Source organism: Cyprinus carpio, chromosome B4, assembly GCF_018340385.1.
Source record: "Cyprinus carpio isolate SPL01 chromosome B4, ASM1834038v1, whole genome shotgun sequence".
In the NCBI taxonomy this organism is placed as follows: domain Eukaryota; kingdom Metazoa; phylum Chordata; class Actinopteri; order Cypriniformes; family Cyprinidae; genus Cyprinus; species Cyprinus carpio.
The window spans coordinates 23,027,372-23,039,875 of record NC_056600.1 but is presented as its reverse complement, the minus strand read 5'-3'; the positions used below and the strand labels follow the sequence as shown (position 1 = coordinate 23,039,875).

General features: G+C 37.9%; 1 long non-coding RNA gene across 1 annotated transcript; it reads left to right on the top strand.

Annotated features, from left to right (window-relative positions):
• Positions 1–10,576: 10,576 nt before the first annotated feature.
• Positions 10,577–11,624, top strand: LOC122137059. Its single transcript, XR_006154572.1, has 3 exons — positions 10,577–10,688; positions 10,806–10,877; positions 11,379–11,624. It is a non-coding gene; the product is annotated as an uncharacterized LOC122137059 (long non-coding RNA).
• The last annotated feature ends 880 nt before the right edge of the window (positions 11,625–12,504 follow it).

Genomic DNA, 12,504 nt, shown 5'->3' with positions numbered 1-12,504 from the left:
TTAGACATTCTAAATCTAAGAATGTGGATATTTTATACAAGTTATAAACACTTTTAGAAGACCGAGAGCAAATCATTACCGACAGGAATACAAAAACAAATTACCAAATAACTAATTCAGTGGATCAACCACTGACTGTAATGTGGATTGTAATGCGTCTCAAACTCAATTCCTGGAGGGCCACAGGTCTGCAGAGTTTAGCTCCAACCAGCTCCAAATCACACATGCTTGGAAGTTTCTAGTGATCCTGAAGACCTTTATTAGCTGGATCAGGTGTGTTTGATTAGGGTTGGTGCTAAAGTGTGCAGAGCTGTGGACCTCCAGGAATTGAGTTTGAGACCAGTGGTCTACCTGTTAATGCAACGAGCTTCGGGAACTGTTTCCACTCTCCAGAGAGCGGGCACATAAATCGTGAGTGATGCTGCGGAGCGGGCGGGAAAACACAGACTGGATTAGTGGAATCACTGAAATGTTAGCAGAGTGGTAACAGAACACTTTGAGCTTGATTGTGTGGCGGTGCATCTGCAGCAGTGCAGCGATCGTTACGTACGAGTCTATTTTTGCTGTGTTGAATGCGTTGAATTAAAATGACAGCGCATTGTTCGCGGTAAAAATTAACATGGATTGACACAGAAATGCAGTAATTTCACAATAAATGAATACTAATTAAAGGCTTCTGTGTTATACACGCAACACATGGGTTTTGGTTAGGTTTAAAACAAGAAAAAGAGCACCTTTAGATAAATGAGGCAACATGATATAGGCCTATGCACTTTTATGGAAGCAGAAAAACAAAGTTCATTAAGAACGGTGCGATTGCTTGTAATAAAGATTTAAATGCAAAAGGCACGAGTCGACTGTTTCTGTCAGTGGTGCTTTCATTTTAAATATTTGCGATATACTAACAAGAAAAGTAGGCTATTGTTGTGCTTAAATGTTTTGCTGCTTGCTTGAGCGGCTTATTATACAAACCTAGAAGACAAATGCATGAATAATATGTTGTTTATATTTATTAAGTTTAAACTAATGTCTATGATTATGAAAGATTGTTACTGTTCTGTGATAAGTCACTTTTTAAAATTTTTTTATACATGGTTTGAAATATAGAATCATGAACAAATGTTGTGTTTGTGAAATAAACAGCCACGGTTCAGTAGCGGACTGCAAACGCGTCCTGTGTGAAAGCACAATGAGTCCGTGCTGCTTCTGCACCACACGCACACGGACTGCATACGCACTGCAGACGGAGTATGTGTGAAACAGGCGTGAGTCTTGTCAAGGTTTTTTTTGGGAAGCTTGGTAATTTCACAGCAGGCATACACACAGGTTCGAAGACTCGTTCTCGCCCCCTACAGTGTAATTCGTCTAGGTATACATCCGCGCTAAACTATCACGGTGAAAGTCATCATAGCTTGCGTAGTATAGACCCAGCTCCCAATCCAACTTTGAGAATAGATTAACAGCAATATTTTTTTTATCGCCCGATAAGAGTCTCACGTTAACACAGCACGTTAACGCCGATAACGCCCCACCACTAGTAAAAATACAAATTATTTATACTGTAAGTATTTTGAATCTAAGGGGTACCTACTCTAATATAACGTGGTATTACCTTACAACAATATTATATTTGCAAGTGATTTAGCAAAAACATACACATAGGCCTACTTTTTAAACACGCTGGGTTATTGTTTCAATCCAAACGCTCAGATGAGACTTGGGTTAGGAAGCTGACTTGATTTGACCCAGTTTGGGTTGATATCAGTAATAAGTAACCCAACGGTGCTGGGTTAAGAAAATATTGTTGTCATATTGTGTGTGATTTTAATTTAAAACCCAGATTTCAAACAATATTTGAATTAAACAAAAGTCACTGTGTTTATTGATATATTGCCTGATATATAATGTATGTATGACTTACTGTATAAACAATACAAACCTGATTCCAAAAAAGTTGGGACACTCTACAAATTGTGAATAAAAACAGAATGCAATGATGTGGAAGTTTCAAATTTCAATATTTTATTCAGAATGCAACATAAATGACATATCAAATGTTTAAACTGAGAACATGTATCATTTTAAGGGAAAAATAAGTTGATTTTAAATTTCATGGCATCAACACATCTCAAAAAAGTTGGGACAAGGCCATGTTTACCACTGTCTGCAAACGTCTGGGGACTGAGGAGACAAGTTGCTCAAGTTGAGGAATAGGAATGTTGTCCCATTCTTGTCTAATATATGCTTCTAGATCTGGACTGCAGGCTTGCCATTTCAGTACCCGGATCCTCCTTCTACGCAGCCATGATGTTGTAATTGATGCAGTATGTGGTCTGGCATTGTCATGTTGAAAAATGCAAGGTCTTCCCTGAAAGAGACGACATCTGGATGGGAGCATATGTTGTTCTAGAACTTGGATATACCTTTCAGCATTGATGGTGCCTTTCCAGATGTGTAAGCTGCCCATGCCACACACACTCATGCATTGGGGGAATTGGTGATCCTCTGCCCATCTTGACTTCTGAGAGACACTGCCACACTGAGAGGCTCTTTTTGTACCCAATCATGTTGCCAATTGACCTAATAAGTTGCAAATTGGTCCTCCAGCTGTTCCTTATGTGTACATTTAACTTTTCCGGCCTCTTATTGCTACCTGTCCCAACTTCTTTGGAATGTGTAGCTCTCATGAAATCCAAAATGAGCCAATATTTGGCATGACATTTCAAAATGTCTCACTTTCAACATTTGATTTGTTATCTATATTCTATTGTCAATAACATATAAGTTTATGAGATTTGTAAATTAATCCATTCCCTATTTACTCACAATTTGTACAGTGTCCCAACTTTTTTGGAATCGGGTTTGTAGTTTCAGAGCAATTTGTTGTAGCCACTTACCCTGTAACTACATGTACAAGCACCACTTTAATTTACAGCCTGCAACTGTTGTATTTATTCTGTAACTACATGGAATAAGGGAGGAACAAGTTAGGCTTAAACATAGAACAAGTGTATATTTGCAAAATAATTACAGAGTAAAATATTGCACTAGTTTTAATTTAATTGTTTGATGGCCAAATTAAACCTTTTTTTTGTACTATAAAAACATCACAGTATACATCCACTGAAATACAAATGTTGTGTCATGTATTTTTTCTGCAAACAGCTGGAAAGAGGTAAGCTTGTTTTAAGCTGCATTGAACCTTGATTGTATATCATGCAAAGTTATTTGGTGATAGTGGTGTTGGGAAGTTGCTAGTGTGAAGTTGCTGAGATCGACGAATAAGCTTTCATAAGGTAAGCAGACTTGTGAATTATAAGTCATAGCAGAAACTCATTAACTCATTTCACTAAATGTCCAGTTTTATTGTTCAGCAATCTCCATCATGTTTCCTTTAATAATAGAACGGTTAAAAATACTTAATAATAAAAAAAAATATAAAATCATAAAATGTATATTGTCTTTCTAAATCACTCCCAATCATAAGATTATTGTTTAGGCCATACATACCAAGTAATATTACAAATAGGTACCCCTTAGTTTCAAAATACTAACAGTATAAATGAACTGTAGTTTTACAGGTTGTTACCCCTTTATTCCCCAAAAGTCGCATAGTATTCCCCTATACCTACATGGAGGTACTGAATAGTTACACTATAATTAAAAAAAAGTTACGCTGTAACTTCAGTTTACTTACGCAGTTCTTTGCAGGTTGCATATCTAGTTGTTTCCCCCTTATCACCCAAACGTAACACATTGTTCCCTTATACTTACACGTATGTTCTTTATAGGTACAATATAATTACAGAAACGTACACAGTAAATTCTGTATACTTATGTAGTTTTTTGTGGGTTGTAATCTAAAGTGTTACCCTGTATATCTAAAAAAAAAAATGTTTTACAGAGGCTCTTAAGAAGACTGCACTGATGTCAAAGATCAACTGGCAAGAGGCTGAGAGGGAACTCTCAAAATGGTTCACTGGCACAAGATACAGGAGGACTGAGGGTGTTTAGAATGCTAGAATACAAAGTCTGTCTGCAGTGTAAGCAGTACTGAAAAATGTATAGTTGCTGCTGCTTCTAACTGTCCCCAATTTATTTCTTGTGCAAATTTTCAAAGCTTTCAGTAAACACTGTTTCAAATACAGGTTAAAAATATGTGTTAACTTTAACAATTACATTCACTTTTAACAATTAGTTATCAGAATATAGCATTATATGATAGGTAGTTTCAATAAAATTTAAATTTGAAAAGTTTTCAATCTCACTGTGTGCTCTAATGCTTTAAAACTTGTTTTGTGTAATGTTGCTACTCGATTGGAATGAAAACCTGCAGTCGTACTGGACCCCTGAAATAGAAAACAATTTTATTTTTCAGATGGGCCATAAGCATATTGTCTAGTTGGGCCCGCCCTAAAACCCAATGTAATCCTGCTTGTAATCCATGAGGACAGTTTTAATGACTGCATTATGGCCAAAGTATACTTCAGACCTCTGCGGCCATGTTATGTCTGGTATAAAACAAAACAATTGTTCTGCGCATATGTCCAACTCAACAATCAGCATCTGCGGATGAGTATGCTTTGAAAGCTGCCCGGACGCAACTGTGTGCGAGACACGTCTGGACGCAAAACGATAAGTTTCCCCTTTAGGGACAACATGGACAGTCCCACTTGCAACCCACAGTTTATCCCATGTAGTCCCCACATAGAGTTTGAACATGGGATCCATATAGGTTTTGCATATGTTTCCTAGTTGGGCCCACCTAAAGCCCAGTGAAATCATGCATAAAACCCACATTGGTATATTTCATGGGGCCAACATGGAAGCCGTGGACGAAACCACGTAAAAACCCATATTTCAGCCCATGTAGTAACCTTGTAGTACCCACATAAAATCTAAAGCTGGGGACAAGATGGGTCTTGTGCATGTTGCCTAGTTGGGGCCCACCTGGTGGCAAGTGCAAATCCCACATGAAATCCATGTGGGCAATTGGCATAGGGATATTATGGAACCCGCGGACGATCCAATTTTTGGCCCATTTTTTGAGCCTATTTCAAACCCACATGGGCCCCACATACAAATGTTGTCTGGGCAAGAGCTGTACATATTCTCTAACTTACATGACCTACATAATTGTTCAGTATGCATATATTTAAAATATGTATTATTGATCAACTGACCTTTTGCTAAGCTCCTGCCTTTAGATACTGTTGCTAACTTAGGCTGATCAGAACAATCCATAGGAATGAACTAGAGATGTCCATGCATTGAACTTAAGTGTGTGTATGTGTTAGTTTGTTAATACCAATATTGCTACTTAAAAGAGAATGATGTGGTTCACCAAACTGTCTTGAACTCATGTTGTTCTGAAGCTGTTTTACCAAATCCCAATCTACTCTTTTCTGTACAGTGCACTTTACATTTATAGCTCAAGTTATTCAATAGGGTATATGCGCCATCTATCTTCTGCATTCTGCAAACCATAGTAGATCGTTCTGGTTTTGTAAACTCTACGCTGACATGGTGCTGTTTTATACACGAAGCCTTCAGGAGCTACCAAAGATGTGAATAACCAATGTCCATCGGATATGCTCACTAACATCTAAAACTCCAGCCACCAAAATGGATAAGGGATTCAAGTTATATGCTTCCTCTTACACTATGGACTACGAGGGTATGTAAGCTAGCGGAGCGGAAATGCTGTACAATGTCACTAGCTAGCTAATGCTAACATAATCTGCCTAGTCTTTTTTATGTATGGATGGATCTACATATTCACATTAACGCGTTGTGATTTTTTTCCCCAGTATCTAATAAAGACAAGCTGACTGGTGATGTCAGTATTAGGGCAGCATGGCACAGGTCTATGAGGAAAAGTGAGAAGCCACACAGCCTGAGAGTAATGTTAGGGATTGTGTGGGTGTTCTGTTCGAGTTATGTCTGTTCCGGTTCAGGGATAGTTTTTATTTAGCCATTCGGAGTTGGAATAAGAATAGACGAATCTGTGGTCATGATCTCTTTATTGTCCTGAGAGGCTAGGTAAATGCATGCAGAGTTACCTTACAAAAATTAACCATGGATTTTTTATAGTATTAAGTGTAAGTAGGTTAACCATATTAAGTAACCATAGTTTTTTAGCAAATTGAATACCATTTGTATTACTACTACCTTACTATTAATACCATGGTTAAACTATGGTTAGTGTAACAAAATTATGGTTAATTTGTTGTTACAATGGTTTAAAACTACAATAACCATTTTTTGTTTTATTAACTGTAAAACTATGGTTAATTTTCATAAGGGTTGTTCCAAGTTCATTGTTGTTTTTTTCTACTTGTTAAAAGATGAGGATAGTGAGGTCACTGGGGTATAGCTGACACTGTAAGTCCTGAGTTTGATTGTGTTTCCATGTTATTCACAATCAGGTATTTCCAAAATTAACAAATTCTGTTATTCTATTTTTGGTATTAATGGCATTGTCAAACTTGCCCCAGCAACCTAACTAGACTGATACTCAAGTCAATGTTATTATTTGTAGTAAAAAAAAAAACATTCTCTTCTTATATTTTGTACAGATTTTTCTTCGGGATGCAGATCCTCTCTTCCTGGTTTCACACCGGTGCTCATGTGTAGCTGGGACTGCTGCGTACAACCACATTGTTGCATTGCTGTTGCAAACAGCACATTATTCTGAGCTTACCGACTCGGACCCGTATTTTATTTGAAAGTGGGACCCGAACCCATGCAGACCTGAGAAATGCCTTAAATGTACAACACGGACCCGACCATTATTCAAAAGTTGGATCCGAACCCGGCTGGGAAGACACAGACCCGACTGCACCTGATTGGCACATATTGCACAGCAAACTACTATTAACAAGTCAATAAACAAGTTCAGAAAAAACTACTGTTTGTCCCTGCTGTTATGGTTTAGCTGGTGTGTAATGAAGGCGCACAAGGAGGACGATATACAAAGGGTTTCTTTTACTGATCGCAGAGGAACAAGGGCACATCCAACATAAACTACATTACAACATTAGAACAACATCAATACTACAACAATCACGGACGAGGAAGAACTAAACAGACAGGGTATTTAAGCAGACAGGAGGTAATCAGGGAAATGGAGACAGGTGGGGATTAATCAATTAACAAAACAAGAACAGGAAACAGACCAAATAAGGCACTGAAAGTCACTGAATGTAACACCTGCCTGCTAATTTTTATTTTCTTTTTTTCTTTCACATCACTCATGAAGGAATCCATGATCACTGTCCGCTTGCAGTACTAACATTAACTCCGCCCGCACTCTGCTTCTGGCGGCTGAGGTCACATGTTTTTTTTTTTCTTTCTTCACCTTATTTCCCACTCACACTTTTCTCATCCTAATTTTACAAGTTACAAAACACAAGCAAAGTGCTGACTGACACTGATCACTAGCGGGAGCAGTATTCTCAGATGGACTGGAGTATTACACACAATGGCCCCATTTACACTGCATGGTTCAAGTGACCCAATTCCGATTTTTTCCTCTCATGTGGCACAGATCGGATATGACCAGTGAACGTGTAAGCAGGAAAAAACCGCATGGATTCCGATTTTCTCAGATCGGATTCAGGCCTCATTCATATGTGGTAATAAATCGGATATGAATCGGATACGTGCATTTGCATGTGCCATGTAAGCAGACAAATCGGATATTCCCCAGTAAATGCGAGTCGTACGTCTTAAAAAAGTGACGTCAACTCAGGTGGACACCACCAACTGAGATCACATGACTTATTATAGGCGCGATGGAGGACGAAGGATTCACACAGTGGAGCAATGCGGAGGTTTCATGTCTTTTAAGTCTTTGGGGCGAAGAGACAGTGCAGGCAAAAATGCAGGGTTGTTACAGAAATAAATCCGTGTTTGAAGACATTTCACGAGATATGGGGAGGCACGGTTTAAGCGCTTTTTTTCTCCGCCGTACGAGACCAATGTTTTGCTGATTTTTTTGTTGACTTTTCAAAATATTGTGGAAAGCAAAACACTGTATAATTTTATTTGCATCTGCATCCATTGTATTTCGTGCTGTTTTACTTCCTTTTCTGGGTCAGAACGTCTACGTTTGGTAGTTTCAGCAGTGTATAGTGTAAATGCAAAAATCGGATGCTGGTCACTTTTAAAAGATGATGTAAGCAGGTTGTCAAAAAAATCGGATATAGTCAGAAAATCGGATTTGGGCATCAAGACCTGCAGTGTAAATGCAGCCATAGTTAAACAGACCCGGTGTCAGTGTTGTGGACTTGAGTTTCCTTGTTTTACCCCAGTCTTAGTTCTTGTTGTCCTTATTTGGTTATGTTTCCTGTTCCTGTCATCAGTTCCATTAGTTCCAGGTGTTCCCCATTTAGTTAATCTGATTCCAATTGTGTCCCATCAGTGTCTGTCTTTAAATAGTGTCCTCTGTCCTTGGTTCAGTGTCTGCTGTCGTATGTCATTATATGTCAGTGATCTGTTTGTATCGCCGTGTGCGTTTAATTAAATATTCTACGTCATCATTCTCCTATATCTCCTGGTTCCTTCCCCAAGCGAAATGTGACACCAGGGACCCAACCCAGTTCCTCGGGTCTCAGGACCTTTGTGAAGACCACTAGTGTGGAGTGCTGCAATGTGATCAAGACTGCACACCACACACTAACAGATTCCATTTACAAACAACCAGAGTCCTGACTGCTAACACTGGCACAACTCGAAAAATCTCTTACCTAGGATTGTCAGAAATGGAGAATTGGGATTATCTTGTAGTGTGTGACTTCCTTTAGCTCCCGTCACTGTAAATACTGCATGCTTCATGGATGGTTATACAGTCTACAGGGTCTTAGGCAGTATAGTAAAAGTTATTATAGTACAGTATTGTAAATTTTATGGGTCTGGCTTCTGGTCTCATCTGCATCCAGCTATTTCTAACTGTACAAACCAGATAATTTTGCTGCTTGATATTGCAAATTGGTGTATCTTACTGTATTTAAATGTATTATCTTAATTATGAACACACCGGTTTGAAGTTTTATTGTTTTCTGCACATTGTTATTCTTCTCGTTATTTCCCTGTAGCGGCTAATGAACCAGAAGACTCATCCATAGGCTTACTTGCGTGTTAAAGAGTCAGTTTACACAATTTTTCTTTCCATCATTTTCACCACCCTCAAGTTGTTCCAAACCTGCATAAGTTTTTTTTCTTCTGCTGAGCACAAAATATTTTGAAGAATGCTGGAAACCAGATAGTTGACTGTAGCATTCCATAGTATTTTTTTTTTTTCTTACGTGGAAGTCAAAGGCTACAGTGAACTCCTTGTTGTAGTATTATATAAAATATGTTATTTGTGTCCAACAGAAGAAAGAAACTCATGCAGGTTTGGAACAACTTCAATGTGAATAAATGATTTGGGGGTTGGGGGACATTTTTGGGTAAACTAACCCTTTAAATTGGTTTCTTTGACCATTTTTACATTTCATATTTTAAATACTTTTTTGTGAGCTCTTATGTGTTAAAATTAAATGTTTCATTTAATAAGTAACATTTTTAAAAACTACTTTTTTCAAAAGCAACAATTGTGCTGTATATAATACAATGAACAAAGAGAAAATGATTTCCACAGATTTATTTTAATGACAAAATAAACATTTCCAAAATAATAAAAAAAACTCACTGTAAGTTTTCTATTTTCATTCACTCTAAATATAAGATTCATATTTATACATATATACAAGAGTAGAGGACAGTTAATGAAAACCACTCAAGCCAAAACATAACTTGTATGGCTACAGGTTATTTTGCCCATGCCTTGACCAGTGGCTTGTTCTGGTAGTTAGCAAGAAGGCAAGCAACTGCAAAAAGCTGGTTGACACTGCCAGCAATGGCCAGAGGAATAACAATGTCAAACAGTTTGTTCTCTTTGATGGGCCTAATTGCTCTCTCTACATGTATCCTTAACTGTGCAATGTCCTGAGTGACCAGCACTTCTTCAAGAGACAGCTGCGACTTTTTAGTTGGAAAAGGTGGTCTGTAAACTTTGCAGGGCACTGGGTCATCAATTCTGAAACCCTTATCCACCATTACAGCCATGTCTTTATCCAAAAGAGGGATAATGCCAGATTGCCTGAACAATTTTTTTGTCACTGACAGTCACAGAATACAGTGAGGAAACAAAAGTAACAGCGACATGTGTTGTACCGAAATCCCACTCCCCGGACAAATCGCATTCCCCTTCCGCGTGCATGCACATCACACAGTTGAATGCAGCGCTTGCAGTTAAACCTTCAGCGGTTTATTATAAGCTTTTTATTGATAATTTTTCCACAGTTGGCAAGAACGAACATAGAAGCGTTGTCTGATTAACAAGCAGCTAACGGATGCAAAAACGCCAACTGGAGAAGGTCATTTTATGCATCATTTTGATGATGCAAAAGACATGCATAAAGTTTTTTTTAGTGCATTTCAAATGTGAAATTTACTGCTCTGCTATGCTGAAAGTTAGGAGAACTGTGTGAAGAGTTTTTATTTATTTATTTATTTTAAGCGACCTAAGTATTGAGAAACGCGTCCTCACAAAATAGCAAATGTGTCTTTTGTGATTTCAGATGACATTGCTGAGGACCTGGACAGACTGTCGATTGCATCTGATGATGAGTTGAGTTATTCAGGTGAGGGAAATGTGAACGTTCAGACTCAACCATATAAACAAACAAACAAACACTGAAAATATTTTATGCAATTTTATTTATTTATTTTTTTTCCATGTATGAATTGTATATTTATAGAATCGGAAGACGAAACATCAGATGATGAAGATTTATCCTCAGATGATGATGAGAGTCAAGAACTGACCACTGGTATGTGGATACAAATACAATTTGTATTTCAGATGAAAAGGTTCAGGTTTAGAATGCCTACACTGTAAAAAAAAAAAAAAAAACAAAAAAAAAAATTCAAAGATTCTGCATCATGGCACGTCAAGTTCTGTGAACATTTTATTTTGAATTTGACTTTAATTTCTGTGAAGGAAACAGTTGATTGTCATGAAATAATGTGTTCAATCTGTAGTTTGGCCTGTTTGGTCTTCTTAAGAACTTCTCAGGACATTTTTGCTTTTATGTTCTTAATTCTGGGAACCTGCATGATCCAGATATAAAATATATATTTTTGATCTATCAACCATTCACTAAGCTCCGCCCCATAGTTGCATATGTAACATATAATGTAGTTGCACACAGTATGATACATGTTCATTGAATAAGATAAATGAAAATAATTGGAGAAATGGTTAATGATCATTATTAAATAATTATAATTACTTAATCATATTTTCCCCCATATGAATTGCAAATTTATAGAGCCAGAAGAGGAAACAGCAGATGACAAAGATTTTTCCTCAGATAACATGAGCCAAAAATTGACTGCTGGGAGCGGGAAGGTTATGTCGATTTCAACCACCTTGACTAGAAATGGGGCCCAACGCATACGCAATTCCTCCAGACAGGTCCCAACGCCAACCAACCCTCAAAAAACACAATTGTGTTTTCAAGCCAATGAGCCAATATATTGTCCAGGGGGGCCAGAAACCCTAGCGGGGCCCCAGACCTCTGGTATGTGAATACAAGCGATTAACTTACTATAGATTCACAAAACTTTCTGCTGTGGTGCAATTAACATCATGCTTTTACCATCCACATGTGAAGAAGAGGGGTTTGAGGAACAGTTAAGAGGAGATATGGAAGAGAAGAAAGAACTGAAGAAGAAAAGGCGAAAGAAGATCCTGAAGAGAGTTGCATTGGGAGCTGGTGCAGTAGCAGTCGGGGCAGTTGTTGTAGGAGCAGCGGTGGCTACTGGAGGATTAGCTTTCGTTGCAAAAGCTGGTGTCATGGCAGGTGTAGGGGCAATTACACCAGCGATCAGGAAGAGGAGAGCAAAAAAACATGCAAAAAGTGCAAAATAAGTAATTAGGCTTAATAGAACGTCAGCGCAAATAGTTTTACTACACTAGTCATACATCACGCTAATCTGGGAAGTATCATCCTTCTGTAAAAAGACAAAAAGAGGCCTTTGATTTAACATCATTGCCATGTAGTCCTTAATGGTCACTATTGCGGGTTTGTTGTGAAAAATTATGAAAAAATAAATGACTGATAAATGTTATTGAATGATAATTCATAAGAGTAAAGTAACATACAGTAGGTGGCCAACCAAAATTAGCTTTTTGCCGCCGCCGCGTCTGCAGCTTTTGATCGCTGAGTGGCGCATTAACCACAAGTTATCAAACAACCACATCAAAGCACATTTTCTCAAATAGCCATCAGCTTTGCCTCGCCAATGTGTTACATTTGACAACTGCAGTCAGAAAATTCATGTATCATATTCCTTAAAATATCAGATTGCAAGATTTGCACGCGTGCATGATGCTGAGTGCAACGCGCAGCATTTATTCTTATTTGTCTACATATATTATCTTCATTACAAATC